Source organism: Leptonychotes weddellii, chromosome 8, assembly GCF_054177405.1.
Source record: "Leptonychotes weddellii isolate Sample4059 chromosome 8, ASM5417740v2, whole genome shotgun sequence".
Lineage (NCBI taxonomy): Eukaryota > Metazoa > Chordata > Mammalia > Carnivora > Phocidae > Leptonychotes > Leptonychotes weddellii.
In genome coordinates this window covers 64,265,721-64,284,877 of record NC_138376.1, presented here as the reverse complement: position 1 = coordinate 64,284,877, position 19,157 = coordinate 64,265,721, and the positions used below count along the sequence as shown (strand labels likewise).

At 42.2% G+C, this 19,157-nt stretch overlaps 1 protein-coding gene across 3 annotated transcripts in view; it reads right to left on the bottom strand.

Moving 5' to 3' along the window:
• The window catches only part of HTR1E (5-hydroxytryptamine receptor 1E), an 87,530-nt gene extending 72,178 nt beyond the window's left edge, over nt 1-15,352 (bottom strand). For all 3 annotated transcript variants that reach the window (XR_014147801.1, XM_081828611.1, XM_081828612.1), the window contains exons 1-3: nt 15,244-15,352; nt 14,104-14,182; nt 4,966-6,141 (exon numbers count right to left, since the gene is read on the bottom strand). The gene's annotated coding sequence lies outside the window, so the exon portion shown is untranslated. The remainder of the gene's footprint in view (nt 1-4,965; nt 6,142-14,103; nt 14,183-15,243) is intronic.
• Nucleotides 15,353-19,157: the final 3,805 nt, after the last annotated feature.

The following is a 19,157-nucleotide window of genomic DNA, read 5'->3' as shown; positions in this document are numbered from 1 at the left end:
AGTTTAAAATACCACAATAAAGCATTATCATAGCAAAAAACTGGCAACAACCCAAATGCCCATCCACGGGAGAATGGATCATTAACTAGTGGCATATTCCTACAACACCGTGCTGTATAACAACAGCAATGAGTGAACAGATTACTAGCATAACCATCCACATGAATGAATCTCATGAATATAACACTGAAACAGATCATAAAAGATATCATTCTACACAATTTATACAGCTATAAACTCAAGATAATCTGTGATGTTGGAATGCAGGTCGGTACATTTAGGGAGGGTGAAGTCATGACTGGGTGGGGACACGAAGGAAACTTGGGTGGTGGCGATGTTCCATTTCTTATCGTGGTGGTGGTTAGTGACATGGGTATGTTCACTTTGAGAAAAGTTGCTGAGCTTAACAATTATGATTTGTATGCCTCCCTGTATGAACATTATTCTTAATCAATACATTTGAAAATCATGTAATAATTCCTTTACCTAAAACGTAAAGTCCAAATTCATAGGATCCCCTCAATGACCAGCACACTTCTCAAACCTTCTCTCTAGGTATTCTCTTCGTGTATGTTCACTTCACTCAATCTGAATTTTTTGTCTCTCCCTGAAAGAGACAGCAGGGCATGACAAATACAGGTTTTTCATGAATGAAAGTGGGGTGATAATTGTGGGGCTGATAACACTTACTCTACAGTGCTTTTGTGAGGATTAAATATAAGAATGTACGTGCAGTTCTTGGCACAGTTCCTGAAGCATAGCAGACACTCAGTTCCTTCCTCCTTTTCCCCTCCCACCAGTGCAAATGAATAGACCTATGATAACTCTGGACATTATTAGGGTATTGTAGCTGAAGTCACTTTTTGAGTGGTATTGCCCATAAATCTCATTATCCATTTGGTGGAGTTATTCCCCAAAGACTCTGACTTGTCTTCAATTCCCAAGAATACAAATCTTGACACAAATGCGACTTTCTTGGGCAAGCTGTCCCAACAAAACTCATACTTTAATGTTTGAGTCAGAACGTTCCCAAATCCCTTGGAAATATCACCACATACCCATTATCTGATAAAGGGATAAAGAACAGCTGCAGCTAAGGAAGGACATTTCATGAGGTCTGGTTTTACTTTATTTGGTCACTGTAGGTAGATGGGGTCATTAGAAGGATCTGAGAGTTTTAGAACTGCAAGCTGCTGCTTCTATTGGTTGCTGTTTTTCAAAATATTATCTTCTTGCTATAAAAATGCTTTCCTTCTCATGCCAGATTTCATAAAGACCTTCCATCTGGCCTGTACTGATAACTAGAATCTTGAGATGCTCATTCCTCTTACAACTTGTAGTTTAAAATGATCCAGATGTAGAAGAATTAGGTTTTACAGCTTTTTCTAAAGGATTTTGTCTTCCTAATCCTACAACTACATGTATTGAGAACTGACCAACAGGAGACAGCTCTAACAATGAACCTATTACAAGTTTTCCGCTGGCTATGTTATTTTTCATTTGGCATGCTTTAGGAGAATAAAACCATGAAATAAAAGCATTGAAATCTATTAGAATAAGGACCATAGAGAATCAGGTAATCCATAGTGAATCAGGTAATCCATAGTGGGCAAGACAAAAAGGAGAGAGAGAGAGAGAGAGAGAACACTAAGAATGAAAAACAAGACTAGAATCAAACTGTATTAGAAATAGAATCCTCATGGATTTTACCGGTTTGTTGTGATCTAGGAGTATGCCAAATTGACTTTATAAATTCTGATCCTTATAAATTCTGATCTTCTAAATTCTAAATTCTTTATAAATTCTGGTCCTCAATTTCTTAATCCACAAAATGTGGCGAGGGATACTAAATTATGAAAAGTAGATGGGATACTGATGAAAGTCCTTTCATTCCCAGGAAGATAGACTTTGGTAAATTCACTCACCTGGGCCCCAAGCTGTAGGGGCCACACAACGACTCAGGGAGGAGGAAACAAGGGAGTAGTTAGCCACTCCAAAGAGCTGCTGCTCCATTTCCCCCTTTCTCTCCCCTGTTCACCCATCTGCTCCCCTTTTCTCCTTCCTTGTCCACCCATCTGCTCCCTCCTTGCTCATAAAGCATACTTATCTTCAGTGTTTTCCTGAAGTTAATGTTCATATAATTTCATATGTAGAAAAATGTGGGAGGTGGAGAAAAAAGGAGTGTACAGCAGGAGATACCCTGAGATGGCCCTGACAGCATATGGTATGAACGACAAACCGCTATTCGGTTGAAATTCATCCCTTGAGCACCTTTGAGCTTATTTTCTCATGTAAATAAGCCTACAGAAATGGAGGAAAGGCCTCCCCCTATTAAAATGTTAGCTTTCGATCTTTTACTTTTAAAGGGTAGCACAGAAATAAAATTCTAAGAAAAACCACAGACACATGAAAAAAAAAATGGCATGTGCATAAAGGCAAGGCCTGGGGAATCAGATGTTTGAGCAATGAGAAGATAACCCAATGGCCAGGGCCTAAGGTTTTCTGTAAAGGGATATATTTTTGATTTGAAGCCTTGGAATCTTGGTGGTGGTGGTGGTGGTGTAATATGTTGATAGAAAGGAGCTTCAGCCGGTTGGGGCAAGGTGCTGCTGGTGATAATCTCACTTTGCTCTCCAATAATAATTTCATCAAACAGCAGGAAATAGGAACATTGCTGTGTCACCTGAACTAGCAGTGTGTCCTAGATTTTGTTTCTTCCTAAATACTCTCTCTGAGAAATCCTGACTTGGTTATTTACCTCAAAAGAAAAGAAATTTATTTACATAATTGATGCTGACCAGGCATCTGTAAGAAGAAATGGGGAGCAAATGTTTTAATAGGTCGGCTAATGAATGTGACATCAGGGTGAGTATCAAGAGAGGTTGTGATTTATGCGTCAACATGTGCCCAAGGGAATGGTATGTCCTGGAGGATACCCAGAAACACCTGGCCTAGGAATATGCCCCAAAGTCAAGTCACCATGGGCAGAAGAGAAAATGAAAACTTGAGTTTACTGTTGGTGATGTTGATTCCTGTGGAATTTTTAAATTTGCCAGGTGGTAGATATAAATGGCCAATTTGAATACTTTTTAATATAAAAATAATCTGTGAAGTCTTCATCCCTGGAAATCCTTTTGAAAGGAACAATTACCACCTAAAGGAATATTTAAGCATGCATTTACCAAGACCCTGAGAACCAGAGTTTTGGCTACATTATTTATCGAGCTCCTTTCCGGCTCTGTCATTACAAGTCTCAATTTATACAGAGATCTGTAGCTGTCCCTGGGTTTCAAAAGCCCATATGAGGTGATGATGACATAATAGTTAAGTTTTATCAACAATGATGAGTCAGGATTTGAATGAGTTTCTCTGTATAGCTCTCTAGTGATGAAATATCTGGGCAGAAGTACTTCTCCCACCTCTAGGCAGCAAAATGGTTCATTGTGGAGGTGCTATGCAATTTCAGAAATAAGCAACACACTTTGCTTTAAACATGGTGCAGAAATTGAACTGAGTCCCACTCGGGAGGCTTGCTTCATTTTCACAGTTCTATGGTCTAGGGGCTAAAGTTCTGAAGGGAGGAGAAAGGCAGGCAGGCATATTTTCTGCACTTGTTTAGTGGGCCTCAAAAGCCTCTGCTCATTTATTTGTTGAAGACAGGGTCATCTCATTTAACTCAGCAGGAATACATGTGCACCAGCTAGTGCAGAAAGGCTGGCTCATAATTTTCTCTCTGTACTTCAAATATATATTTCAAAGGTATTTCCAATATACTCCCCATGGAAGAGGATGCACAGGCAACCAGACCCAGGCCCCTGCTTCCTGCTCCATAAATGGTTAAGTCAGGGAAGCCTCAGATTCACAGGTCCATCCTGGGTTTTTAAGGTCAGGCACATTATGTCCAAATGTGTAACCAGAGAAAAATGTGACCCGGAGTAATGTCGAGTTCAGAAAAGGAGCATAAGCTGTTGGAGCAAGGGGTAAAAGAAGAATGGTGGGAGAACCCCACTTTTGGGAAAAACACCCCTCCCCCAACTTATTTGACCATCTGTTACCCTCCTGGACTCAGAGATATTCGATGCAGGAGGCAGGGAAGGACAGTGAGGAAGGTTAGGAAGAAGTATCCGGGGAGGCTGACACCCTCTGTCTCATCCTTCTAACTCAAGGACAAGCAGGGTTGAGTTGAATCCAAAATGGGACACAGCCCCCCAAAATAAAAAATACAAAAGTATGTATATTTTAACTATGCAAAACGATGTATCATCCTGTGATAGGAGCAGGAACCCCTTCCATTTAGCCTGGATGCCCTTTCATCTTCATTATGCAGGGGGCCAGTCTCTCACCTTGCAGTATTGGGTGGAAATAGCTAAAGACTAAACTTCCTGTCTCAACTCTCACTTTCAAGGTTTATTTTGTAATTTAAGAAAATGAGTCAACCCCATCACCTGCCCACCTGGGTATTTTCTTTATCGGGACTAAGCACATCATTATTTTCTGAGGGCTGGAGCAACCGCACAGTCCTTTCTAATCAAAGGTTTTTCAATCAGCGTTGCTTTGAAATCACCTCGTCCTCCAGCGGTCCTCGCCGCACACCCTTCTCCGCGTGATTTCCACTCAAGTTTTTTCCTCCTAGGACCCCTCCCACATTCATTTCATCTTTAAGCCGCCTCAAATCCTTTTGCAAGGAAGCAGGATAAAATTCTTAAACCACAGTTATACACAATGTCGACACTTAGCTTCACACATCTGAGGGCTGTCTGACCGAGAAATGCGTTCCTTACTAGGAGGTCCACGGGGAGGCACAGTGCCCAGGCGACCCCCGTAGTCTCCCTCCCCGTGCCCCAACCCCCACCGCCTTCGCGCCCCAGAGGGGGCAAAAATCCCTACACCAGTGCTTGAGCCCCTGGCCCGAGGAGGGGGTGAGCAGGGAAGCCGAGGTCGTCCCCGGCAGCGTGCGCCCCTCACCTTGTGGGCGGTGCGTGCAGCCGCGTCGCACTGGGTGACCTGGGGCGTCCCGCTGGCTCCCGAAGTCTCACTCCGAACACGCTCGGTTCTCTCCTGAGCTCTATCAAAGCACAGCTTGTTTCCACATCCTGCTCTAGGGCACGCTGGGCTCGGGGCGCTGGCCCCTCGAGCGTCCTTTGCCCGCGCCCGTGCCCCCAGGCTGCGGCGAGAAGGAGCCGGGAGCGCGGCGCGCTGAGCAGCCCTGTGGCGCGGCGGGCGGCAGGCGAGGCGCTTTGCGAAGTCTGGGCGCCCCGACTGGAAGAGGAGGCGAGAGCGAGAGCTGGGAGGAGGCGGAGCAGGAGCGGGAGCAGGAACAAGAACTGGAGCAGGGGCCAGTCTACTAAATCACCCGGCAGGTTGCAGGCGCCCAGGACACCAATGAACGGCGAAGGGGGTGGGAGCCGGGGTGCAATGCGGGCGGTGGCTGTGGAGGAGAACTTGGGGGTCGGAGCTCCCGAGGTGCTTCAGGTCTTGCTTAGGCTGTAAAAGAAAAATTCCGGAGCTGGTGGCGCCCTCAGGGCTCCCAGTTGCAAACACTAGAGGGCAGCGCTGTCCATGCTATAAGCCTGGCTTACGGATTTGGTGGTGTGGACAAGGGTCCCACATCCAGAGCCCTTTGTTGGGGGCTGCCCAGGAGGAGAAGGGTCCAGGTGGTGCAAGGAAGGGCAAATCCCATACTCTTTTTCTGTGGCCAGCCTTGGTTGGGGAGAGAGGGAATACAGTCGTTGGCTCCTCCAGGCAAACCCTATGGAAGTGAATTACTCATCTTTCCTTGAGGGGAAAATTACAGTCAACATCCACAGGGTGCTTTAAGGAGAGAGATGGGAAGAAGAGGATGAGGAAGAAGTAGAGGAACATTGGGGTGGGGAAAAGTGGAAGGGGGCAGAGAGGTAGGGAAAGCAGAGGATAAAAGGGGAAGGGGAAATGTTGGAGGTGATATTTCAGGTTGGCAAGGTCTCTGTGCCCTTCCCAGTGTTCCAGAGGTATCCACCTGCTTCAAGGCCAGAGGAGTTAACTTGGGAGGGACTTTATAGAATCCTGGCACTGTTGAAGGAAGCTTCCTGAGGGCTGGTTGGTTACTTCCCAGAGGGATCTTGGGTGGCTCTGAAACCTTGGAGCTTCATATAGATTGATTCCCTGATATTTTGGGAGGAAAAAAAAAATCAGATTATTTGAACTACAACCCTGGCAGATGGGAGAGGAGAGATGGGGAGTTATAAAATAGAATAGCAAATCTTATGCAGACTATATGATCTGTAGACAGCCCGATACAAGTTGAAAGGACTTGGGAACCTCTGTAGACAACCCATATATTTCCCCAAAATGCCTGCCTCACACTTGCCTTTCTAGTGTGTGGTTTTATGGCTGAATTGAGAAGGCTTTATTTGATTTGATTTAATTTTTTGGTAGCTTGGCTTCTCTAAAACAAATGAAATCCTTCTTCAATTCAGAAAGCAAGCATGCATGCCCTTTTTCCTGCCTTCTGAAGTGCTTTTCAGGATCAGCAGTGGCTGGGTGGTGGTGTGAAGGGGAATTTCACTGAAAAGAGAAAGGAAGGTTGGTAAACTCTAGTCATGAATTGTGATTTGCTTCTGTTAATCCTAAGAGAATAATCCTTTAGTACACTAAAGCCAAACAGGAGGATGGGATGGAAGGATATTTTCCTACCAAAGAAAGATAGTACTTCCAAGACATCGGTTTGAAATGTGTTTGATGATAGAGCTGTTATGTAAAAACATACAGAACAAGAACCTTTCCTCATTTTAGAAAAGAACCTCATAGGATTAAATTTTTTTTTTAGATACCCCAGGAGTAAATGAGGATAGGGTTCTGTTCTGGCAACTCTGGAATCCTTCCAACAGATGAATAAAATTTGAGTTCATTTTTGTCTTTTTTTTTTTTATTTTTTTAAAGAATTAGTTTACTAATTCTTTGATTATTACAGTGTTAGCAACTATGGAAACATACATTATACATTTGGAAACTCTCCTGAACATACCTCAGCATACCTTGGCTTTAGAGGCAGATTTTAGCTTCATGAGATTCATGGTTATTCTCAAGCTATTAATTAATTTCTAGGATGTACTTTATCAGTTTTAATGAAATTCAACATCTGCTTAATAGCAGCTGATAATTCAATTTGTGGCTTGCCCATTTGACTTTCCATGGGGCTCTATGAGTACTTTAAGATTGTAGGTATATGTAAATTACGTGCTGATTTCATAATGGAGAATTCCTTGTCACGTAACAAAAAATATCTATAAAGATATTGAATGGAGCCTTGGGTACAAGGCGTAACAAATTTATCAACTGTGGTGAGAATTCAAAAGTCATTATGAAGGAATGAACTGATCAAATTCATTTATTCATTCAAAAATGTTGGTAAACACCTGCCCTTTACCAGGCATGAGCCAGCTTCTAGGAATACAATAAAGAAGACAGTTTTTTCTTTGATGCACTATAGAATATAGAGGGAAGACCGATTCACAAACTAACAAAGCCAATCCTAAATAACAGTTGGGAGAAGGGGGAAGTACAGTGTTCTGTGGAAGCACAAAGGAGGGCACTCTGATCCAGCCTTGAGGATCAGGGAAAACCAGCTGGAGGTGCGGGTGGTGGTTGTGTGTGTAAAGGAGAAGGGGTGGTTGGTAGTGGTGGGGAGTGGGAAAAATGATGAACAGTAGCTTGTGTCCATCCCCCAAACACATCCTAGTCCTATTTGTTAGCTTTCTGCTAGGATGCTGGAAACTTACTTAAATATATGAAGAAGCAAGCATACACATGCTGCATTTTCCTCATATGAATTAGACTAGAATATTCTTCAGGTAGGGACTATGTATGACTTTTTCATGTCACCATTATAGAGAAAAGTCAAGACTAATAGACATTTGCCTGGAGTTTCCTACCTCCACTGTGGAAGTGGAAATAAAATGGAAAAGGAAGGAGTTATGGTGGGGAGGAGCTCATGCTTACTGAGTTTACACTGTCCTAGGTTCTCTCCATATGGTATCCCACCAAACAATCCCAACAACCCTATGATATACTTATCTCTTTTACTGTTGCCTTTTTTTTTTTTTGAGAGAGAGTGAGAGAGTGTGTGTGGGTGGGGGTGTGAGGGAGGGCAGAGGGAGAGAGAGAGAATCTTAAGCAGATGCTGGATTTCATCTCACAACCCTGAGATCATGACCTGCTGAAATCAAGAGTTAGATGTTTAACCAACTAAGCCACCCAGGTGACCCTTTACTGTTGCTTTGGAAGAATGAACTTCAAATTGCATTCTGTGTTCATGGTGTGATAAAGGCGAGAGGGAAAGGATGAAATGTCTGTAGGTAGCTTTTTGCACTAATCAGTGGTCAGTAAGTTATGCTATGGGATCAGAGCATAAACCCCAAAGATATATATCTTTGGTATATATCTTGCCTACAGTAAATATTAGCTGTGAATTGGCTATAGGTCCACTCCATGTGTTCATTAGGGGACCTAGGCTGATGGGGTTAGACCAGTTTTTAGAGGGAAGAGTAATAGTATAATATCACAATGGCTCCGGGCGCCTGGGTGGCTCAGTTGGTTGAGCGACTGCCTTCGGCTCAGGTCATGATCCTGGAGTCCCGGGATCGAGTCCTGCATTGGGCTCCCTGCTCGGCAGGGAGTCTGCTTCTCCCTCTGACCCTCCTCCCTCTCATGCTCTCTGTCTCTCATTGTCTCTCTCACAAATAAATAAAGTCTTAAAAAAAATTAAAAAAAAAAATATCACAATGGCTCCTAAAGCTTTTACTCAATTATAGGATAAATCACTTCTATTCATATTCCATTTGCTAAAGTAAGTCATATGGCTGAGTATGCTTCCTCCAAGGAGAGATTCCAGGAGGGGCTCTGTAGAGATGGGCCTGGTAGTGACAAAATATGGCAAACAAATTATCAATTGACAAGTCTCCAGTGATGCTTTTGAATGAAGGCATTTTGTCTTTAAAATATTTATTTGTCATTATTAAACTATGGAAAGAGCCCAAGTGTCCATTGACTGATAAATGGATAAAGAAGATGTGAGATGTATATATAATTGAATATTACTCAGCCATAAAAAAGAATGAAATCTTGCCATTTGCAACTATGTGGTTGGAGCTAGAGAGTATTATGCTAAGTGAAATAAGTCAGAGAAAGACAAATACCATATGATTTCACACATATGTGAAATTTAAGAAATAAAACAGATGAACATATAGGAAGGGGGAAAAAAAAGAAAAAAGAGAGGGAAACAAACCATAAGAGACCCTTAAAGACAGAGAACAGACTGAGGGTAGATGGAAGGAGGTGAGTGGGGGATGGGGTAGTTGGGTGATGGGTATTAAGGAGGGCACTTGTGGGGCGCCTGGGTGGCTCAGTCAGTTAAGCGTCTGCCTTCAGCTCAGATCATGATTCCAGGGTCCTAGGATCAAGCCCCACGTCAGGCTCCCTGCTCAGCAGTGAGTCTGCTCTGGCTCTCCCTCTGCCCTTCCCCTTGCTCGTGCTCTCTCTCTCTCCCTCAAATAAACAGAGTCTTCAAAAGAAAACGATAAAAAAAAAAAAAGGAGGGCACTTGTTAGGATGAGCACTGGGTGTCGTATGTGAGTGATCAATCACTGAACTCTACTCCTGAAACTAGTATTGCACTGTACGTTAACTAACTGGAATTTAAATAAAAATTTGGAAAGAAAAAAAATCATTGACTCTATTGGCTGATGGTGTTCACCAACCTCAGGATATAAGGAACAAAATAATGAATCTCGGCTGACTAACTTAATTGGTGATGATATGTCATCAGGATCCAAACTTTGCAGGCATAGTTGTCCGTGCACTAAGAAAAAGCTTTATTCTCTGGGCATCCACTGGCTATTATTTCTCCGTGCCTTATTTCCATAAGGAAATGCGTAAGGCAGAGTAGGTGGATTAGGAGAACCCTATCATGGAACTAAACCTCAGGCCCTGGTAGTATTGGCAGTGGCTCATGATCAACATACTTCTTTACTGAAGGTGATCATGAGAAGCAGCTCACTCAGCGAAGAGTAGAAAGAGTTAACACATTTTCAGTAAATATTTCTTAAACACCCCCAGCCAGGACGTTTGAAAGACATACATCTGGTCCCTCCCTCAAGAAACTCCAAAGTCAAGGGAGGGGAAGGCACTTACATGAATTACTGCATGAAAGAGCTGAAGAAGCAGAGAAGCCTCTGTGAAGGAATTGGGGCTAAGCTGAATTTGGAAAGACATGCAGGGTATGACCAGGCTCTCTCTGTGTATGGCTAATCTTTCTGTCTCAGTGCCTGTCTTCCTGCCCTCAGGGAAAAGGAGGAACTCAGGGGTAAATACTTTGCCTAAGGATATAGATGTAGCTGAGTTGAGATTTAGACTCAGGACTGGCTCTAAAGATCTTGCAGTGTGTTCCAGGGATGGGCCGGTGGAGTGCTGAGGAAAAGGAGAGATTATGGGCCTTGGTTATGGGACTCAGTTGGCTGTAGGACTCAGACTCACCAAAGCAGGGGATTTCTGTGGCAGAATACGGCAGTGCGGATGTGTGTGTATGGGGCGTGTTGGGTGGACCGATCACAGAGTGCCTTAAGATATGTTTATTATTATTTATTATTATTAGTCATATTACTTTGCATAGAGATTTACAACTCTCAAAACACTCTCACTGCCTCTGCAAAACGCAACAATTCCACATCATTTTTAACAAAGAAACAGGGTTTACAATATAACATATTAGGTGATGATAATGCCTTAACTTTATATATATTTATTGACTTATTTGTAAAGCTTTATTGAGGTATAACTTACATAACATAACATTTGCCCGTCGTGAGTATACAATTCATGGGTTTGTTAAATGTGCAGAGTTGTGCAGCCATCATCAGTCCAGCAGGAGAACATCTCCATTACCCTAAAAATTTCCCTCATGCCTGTTTACAGTCAATGTCCCTGCTCCCACCGCCTGTCCTAGGCAGCCACTGATCTGCTTTCTGTCTTTATAAATTTGCATATCAGTGCATATAAATATGCAATATTATGCGTCTGGCTTCTTTTACTTAGCACAATGTCTTTGGGCTCATCTGTATGTAGCAAGTACCAGTAGTTCCTTCTTTCCAATTACTGAATTGTTTTGCATTATATGGATATGTAATACTTTTTTCCCTAGTCTTGTCACCAGTGGCTGAACATTTGTATAATTCCCTAACTTTAAATAGCACTTTTACATTTACAAATCACTTCAGCATATATTACCTTAATTGACCCTCACGAATCAGGGGAGAAGTCAAAGCAGGTTGCTGTTCTTACTTTATCATGACAATAAGGATGGTAATAGTAGCTGACATTTATGGACTTCTTCCTATGTGCAGTGCTGCTCTAAACATATTATGTGTATTAACTCATTTAATCTTTGCAACAACATTTGCGGAGAGGGCTATTATTATCCTCATCTTTTAGATTGGTAGATTGGTTCAAAGAAGTTAGGCAACATTCCCAAATCTTTGTAGCCAGAGAATGGCAACACTGAGGTTTAAAACCTGGCTGGCACCAGGAGTGAGGCCTAGAGAAGTCAGCAGATAAATTATTTAAGGCCATCGTCAGTACATGGAGGTGTACTTCCAATGTAGATATATTCAATATAAAATTGTTTATCAGATCCCCAAGAATTTTAGAGAAATCTGACACCTTAGACATTAATATATAGTATACTTTTTTTTTTTTTTTTGGTACAGATAAGGATATAAGCTGTGAAAAGAAAGATACGTATGGCCTTTTCCAAAGTCACACGTCTGGTCAGAGGCAGGGTCTGCATTAGATCCCAGGTCTCCCGACTTCAAAGTTGGTACTTTCGTCATTAGCATCCTCCTTAAAGATTGATACAAAGCCTGGTGTGCTGGGAGACAGAAAAAGAGTGAGCCTGTATTGAATATACTGAAACTGAAAGAAAGAGCATCATGGAGACACAATTGCTTTTCTTTGAATCTGCGGTGCAAAGAGTGCATGTCTGGGAGCCCCAAACCTACTTTAGTTCCAGCAAATTCTTGAATACACAGGTGACTGGGTCAACATGGGAATTCCATGTGTCTATACAGAGAGAATTAGCCACAATCCTTTCAGAAAGTGTTGGTATTAAAAAATGTTTTTATTTTTTTTTAAAGATTTTATTTATTTATTTGAGAGAGAGAGAGCATAAGTGGGGGCAGAGGCAGAGGGAGTGGGGGAGGGAGAAGCAGACTTCCTGCTGAGCAGGGAGCCCGATCCCAGGCTTGATCCCAGGACCCCGAGATCATGACCTGAGCCAAAGGCAGACGCTTAAGCAACCAAGCCACCCAGGCACCCCTAAAAAAGGTTTTAAATTAAAGTTAATTACATAAGGCTCTGGAAATTATTATTAACAAATACTTCCCAAAGCAAGTCCTTGGAAGGAAAGTAGATTGAGTTTCTCACAAGAGTCTCTCTTAAAATTTCAGCCCTAGGAACTTCAGACATCATAATGGCAGCACCGATGGTGAAATATTCTGATATTTTACCTTTCCCTCAGTGGATTTCCAATTCCTTCCTTTCTTCTTACATTTTGAGTAAGGGTCCCTAATGTTATAGCTTAAATGGTCCTCCATGTGGGAGGTGGTTCAAGCCTTCTCCTCACCGCTGTCTTGTTCTCCATGGCCATGCTGCACGGTGAAGGAAAGACTGTGCCTCCCCCAGCACTGTTGGGGAGCTGTTGGGCAGTATGGGATGCAGAGCTGACTCCCTCCAGGCACTGGATTCTCTCTTCATCATAGCTTCAGCAGACTCGGCTTTACATCCTAGGCTCTAGAGGCACAATGTCGAGGCTTGGCTTTCACCACCCCATATTCTTTTCTTACCCAAACAGGCCTATTCAGAGATTTGAGTTATTCACATTTTTTCCTATTAACCCTACAGGTGAAGATCTATAGCATTTCATGGAGGAGGCAGGATTTAGGATGGTCTGGAAGGAATGATGAGTGCGACTGGACAAATTTTGGGAAAGTCCTATTCTGAGTAGAGGGGCGATTTATGCTAGCTAATGTGTGAAATTCATTTGAATCATAAGATAAAGTGTTCAGCGCATAAAATAGTTCAGTGTGACTGACCTTGGGGTGTGTGTTTAGGGGTCAGGGCTGGGGTAATGTTTTGGAAATTATCCTTGAAAGGAAGAGGAACCCTGCCAGTCACCGTAAGGAGTATGAAGGATCTTAATCTGGATTGGATCACAGCAGGTCAAGACAGCAAGCAAGGAGAACCAGAGCTATTGCAATAATTATGTGTGAAGTTATATGAAGCAGAAATAAGACAGAGGTTATGGATACTATAGAAATAGGGAAGTATTTGAGACAGACCTAAAAAGGCAAAATCAACAGGATTTGGTGACGAACTAGAGAGGAGGGGCAGGAGGGAAAAGGAATGTTGGAATTTCACTTGTTTCTAGGCTGGGAGATCAAAAAATGCAAAAATAAAAAGAAAGTAAATAGAAGAACCCAGAAGGCCATTTTGAATACAAGTGTCTAGAGGTCTGTGACAGACCTCTTGAGCAGACAGAGCCAATTCAGCGGCTTCCTCAGGTTTGTGTTCTGCTTTTGTGCAGACCGTCTAATTGTTGGACCAGAGAGTGGCAGGTTCTTGTTCTTTATCAGAAAAGTTCTACGCACTGATTTCAATTCAACACTCTGATTAATTGAAAGTCATTTTACTGGTAAGAAAAAGGTGGGTGAAGGATAGGTAGGTTTGAGGAGAGGAGAAGAAAACATGAGAGAAGGGGATTTCACTTATTAACTCTATTCTTTCTGATGTGTTTCCCTGGCACAGCGGTTTCTAAACCTGGAGACGCATCACAATCATCCGGGGAATGTAAAAATTAGAGCACCAAAACCCAGGCCCTGCTCTAGACCTACCGAATTAAAATCCCTGAGGCTGTGGCCCCCAGTGGCCCTGGAAGCTGTGTTTTTCAGAGACTTCCCCAAATGATTCCTCAATGTGTTAGAAAGAAAACGAAAGGACTCAGATACAATGTATTTTCGACATAGTAGTTTTATCTTAGAATAGGTTTTCTCTAACTGTTCAGATTATACAGACCTTCTTTTACCCTGCCAGATGTTTAATTGTTGTTTTCGTCTGCTCAGGCTGCCATAACAAAATAACACAGACTGGGTGGCTGGAAAAAAAAAAAGAAATGTATTTTCTCATGGTTCTGGAGACCATAGAGTCCAAGATCAAGGTTCTAGCAGAGTTCAGTTTCTGGTAACACTTTCTCTTTGGCTTGCAGATGGTTGTGTTTCTCTGCCCTCACATGGTGGCAAGAGAGAAAGAGACAGACAGAGAGACAGAGATGGTTGGGGGGAGGGAGGGAGAGAGGGAGAGAGGCAGAGAGAAACATATCTTTTATAATGACACTAGTCCTGTGGGATCAAGTTTGCACCCTTATGATTTCATTGAACCTTAATTACCTCCTTAAAGGCCCTATCTCCAATACAGTCACATGAGTGGTTAAGGTTTCAACGTATGAATTTTAGGCGGACACAGTTCAGTCCATAGCAGTGGTCTACAAAGCCAATTTCACCATCTCAAGTGAGATTTGCAACAACAATAAGACATACATACATGCGGAGTGTCATTCTAGCTTCTCTTCATTACAGTTATTAACACTCTACCTACTTTCTCACCACTGTTTTAAAATTTTACAAAGCAGAAATTTAAAAAAATCTGTGAAATCAAGAAACAAAATTCTTTATAAAGCATCAAAGTAATGCATCCCGTTGTTTGGTAGGACATATCAGAGTAATCTTAGCAGTCTGGGATAGTAGGGTTAGTCCAACTCTTGATTCTTGGACCACTTGCACAGAATTATAGACTTTAATAATTTGTTTAAGGATTAAAATAATCATTTTGTATTTCAGGTAAAAATAGTTTTGTTAGCATATAATAATAACCATAATATCCATGTAGCAGGGTTATGGTGGAACCAAGATCCAAATCCAAGTTTTCTGAGACAAATTTTGTGTTTTTTTCCAACCCAGCTTGACTTCTTATTTCCTGCCATTGTTCTAATACAGTATTGTTCTACTAATTTCCTGGAACGTTAGAACAAAGTACCACAAGCTAGCTGGCTTCGAACAACAGAAATGTATTCTCTCACAGTTCTTGGGTGTGGAAGTTCAAAGTCAAGGTTTGGGCAGGGTGATGCTCCCTTTGAGATTCTGGTAGACCCTTCCTTACCTCTCCCAGCTTCTGGTGGTGGCCAGCAGCCCTGGGTGTTCTTTGGCTTCCAGCTCTATCAGTGCAGTCTCTGTCTCCTTTGTCACGTGGTGTTCTCGCTGTGTCTCTGTCCTTATGTGGCATTTTCCTCTTCCTACAAGGAGACCGGTCATATTGGATTAGGGCCCACTCTAATGACCTCATCTGAACTGAATTACATCTGCAAAGATCCTATTTCTGAACAAGATCACATTCACAGGCACAAGGAGTTGGGACTTCAACATATCTTTCTGGGGACATGATTCAACTCATAATATCTGGTAATCCAGCAAAAGCTCCTGGATTTCTGTACCAGACAATCACCTTTGTCTCCACATTAATACAGTATGCTATCTCACTGAGGAGACTGTTCTATAATTTAGACAACATTATTAATTTAAACAATTCTTTAAACTAAAAAGAAAATGTCTAGTTAATTTATACTTGATTGCTATGCATTCCTTTTAGGAGTAGAAAGTATTATTTTATGGAGGAAAAAAAAGATAATCAGAACTCTTAAGTGCCTGAATTCAGAAGGGTTTTTATGTATCTACAGGAACACAAACTCTGGAGTTTGTGGAGTTAAAATTTTTTTCCTCAGTATAACCATGGGCATTGATCTTGATGGTACCACTGATAGTAGATTTCTGCCTTATTTTTTTTTCTTCTTCCTTATTTTTTAAGCTTTTATCAAGTCTCTGCAGTGCACCAGGATTTCAACAGAACAAATAAGATGCTGTCTACCTTCAAATGACACTCACCCTTGCTTTCCCTCCAGAGGGAAAGCACCAACAAAAACTATCTTTGTCCTTGGCAAGACATAATTTAAAAGATATACTGTACCAAATAGGAGAGTGGTAAAAAGATCAACAGAGAGACAGAGAGAGAGAAAGAAAAACTCTAACAAATAGTAATATTCCTCTTGCATTCATGTTAGGATAATTTATTCTGTTGTTTAGAGAGACATTGATAGTATATTTTTTGTTTCAAGGTTTTTAATACTCTTTTTACCTTTGAATCCATTTTTGCTTTCTAATACCTTTTTGTAAATTTATTTTATTTTTTATTTTTTTTAAGATTTTATTTATTTGAGAGAGACAGAGAAAAAAACAAGCAGGGGGCGGGGCAGAGGGAGAGAGAGAGAGCGAGAAGCAGACTCCCTGTTGAGCAGGGAGCCCGATTCAGTGCTTAATCCCACGACCCTGGGATCATAACCTGAGCTGAAAGCAGACGCTTAACCAACTGAGCCACCCAGATGCCCCTGATTTATTTTTGAAAAGATTTTATTTATTTATGTATTTGAGAGAGAGTGAGTGAGAGAGTGCAAGTAGGGAGAGCGGCAGAGGAGAGGCAGAAGCAGGCTCCTGCTCAGCAGGAAGCCTGATGCCAACCAGGCTCAATCCCAGGACCCTGGGATCACGACCTGAACTGAAGGCAGATGCTTAACTGACTGAGCACCCAGGGGCCCCTCTAATACTTTTTTTTCTTTCTTCCTTTTTTTTCAAAGTGGTCCCTCTAATATCTTTTTTCTTTTTTTTTTTTCCTAAGATTTTATTTATTTATTTGACAGAGAGAGAGCACAAGCAGGGGGAACAGCAGAGGGGGAGGGAGAAGCAGACTCCCTGCTGAGCAGGGAGCCCGATGCAGGGCTTGATCCCAGGACCCTGAGATCATGACCTGAGCTGAAGGCAGATGCTTAACGACTGAGCCACCCAGGTGCCAACCCCCCCAATACTTTTTTAAAGCCAGACCTGATGTTGTTTCTCTGAGACCCAGCTTCATGAACTGGCAGATCAAATTTACAATCTGGAGCTGACAGTTCAGAGGCCGAGATGACTGCACAGATGTGGGTACAATGGCTGTTCATTAAGTCCCCTAAGATTACACCATGTCTCAGGATCAGATTTTCTAAAGTTCAGAAAAATCATAGTGCACTGTCAGAGTGAGGTTGCACAATCTCTTGGATGTAAATGAGATCAAAAGACAATGTTTTGTATCCTATTTTGATTAAGCTTATAGAGAGAACTATACAAATCTATGCAAAAAATTCAAGATTGCTTAGTAAGCTTAGGAAGTTTCTGTCTTTGTGTTTGGCTGGGCATTGCCAACACGTTCATAAATAGTCACTTAGTGGTGTATTTGAACAGATTTTAATATGGACGGTGGATAAGTCACAAATCTGACTTTTGGTGCTCCTAGATGCATTCCAATGCTGACCCACTATCAAGTAATGATGGAGAGAAAAAAGGCAAGATTTAAGAAGGTCTCAGTTGGCAAGGATATTACATCATATGCTACCTAAGTCTTCACATTGGGTAGTCTGATTTTGTAGAGATTCAAGTGGAAGAGTTTTTCGAAACAAGCAGAGTCCATCTCATTTTCACCCTGCCATCGCTGCCTGTGCTTGTGAGCATGAGAAGAGCTTGCTGGCTGAACCACCAATCGACTCTGTTTTGCTTATTAACTGTCCTCAGTTGAACTTGTGCACGTAGCTGACTCCAGGATTTAGCTTTGGGCACTGCTCTATAAACTGTATGAAAACAGTATTTGCAAACAGCATTCACTGTTTTCTAGGAATCCTTGTCACCTACAGGACAAAGTCCAAACATCTTAGCTTTGCCTTCAAGGCCCTGTCCAAATACATCTCTTCGCCTATGCCCACAGCCAAACCAGTTCATTGCTGTTTGGACAGGCCCAAGCCTTCTCTCCACCAGCCCTTTGTGCATGCTGTTTATTATGCTTGAAATAAGTAACAGGTGATTTAAGTTCTTTCCATTCTTCAAGTTGTACCTCCTTCGTAAAGTCTGTAAGAGATATTCCTTCGATTTAGCCTTATAATGATCTCACCTAGGGGATTTATTTGAAAAAAGGCAAAGCAGACTTTAATGAAGGGAAGGGAAAAATACAGATGTTTTTCCTTCCCCTGAAAAGAGTCAGAGACTAGCATTCGAGTCTTTTGGCTCAAAAGGAATCAGGAATTATGAGATAACATCGTATTGGTCAGCAGGACGCAGGTGGAAGAATGTTCTGATTTAGTGAACCTGTTGTTAGTGCAACCAATAGTAGCTACACCTCCTGACCTCCTCCTTGTCTTAGGAGGAAGAAAGCCAATAACAGATTTCCTCCTATGCAGCATATCTGATATAACTGCTTTAAGGTAAACAGTTGAGCATTAGTAGCAGCTGGTTTTCCTCTGGAAGGTCGAAGTCAAGGAGACAGGGACGGTTTTCATGGTCATAGTCCAGGGCTGCAGCAGTGGCCTTATATCTATTCCAAAAAGGATGGTATTACTCTAGCTCTCCTGTAGATACATAATTCTAAAGCCTGAAGACTTTCACCTTTTACCTTTGGCCAACACTCTCAACTTCAAGGCTGGATTTGAAATAATGGCTCTAGTAGGAACCTGCATCCTCAATCTTGTCATTGCCAACAGATACACCTCCCATCTTAAACCCTGTTAAGGCTGCAGTTTTATGAACACCTCTCTCTTTTTTTTTAAAGATCTTATTTATTTATTTGACAGAGAGAGACACAGTGAGAGAGGGAACACAAGCAGGGGGAGTGGGTAAGGGAGAAGCAGGCTTCCCACGGAGCAGGGAGCCCGATGCGGGGCTCGATCCCAGGACCCTGGGATCATGACCTGAGCCGAAGGCAGACACTTAATGACTGAGCCACCCAGGCGCCCCTTAAGAACACCTCTTAATACTGCTCTAGTTGAGAATACAGAAGCAATGGTTGCTTCTATAGCTTGGAGGCTTCAAACTGTGGGTCTCTCATTCAACTTAGATTACAGACTTCAGGCAGAGAACACCTCCCTTCCTAAAGCAGTGTTTCCTTTAATCTCAGTTTATAGGCTTGGTAGCTCTGATCTGAGTTTGTGTCTCCCTTGTAGACTT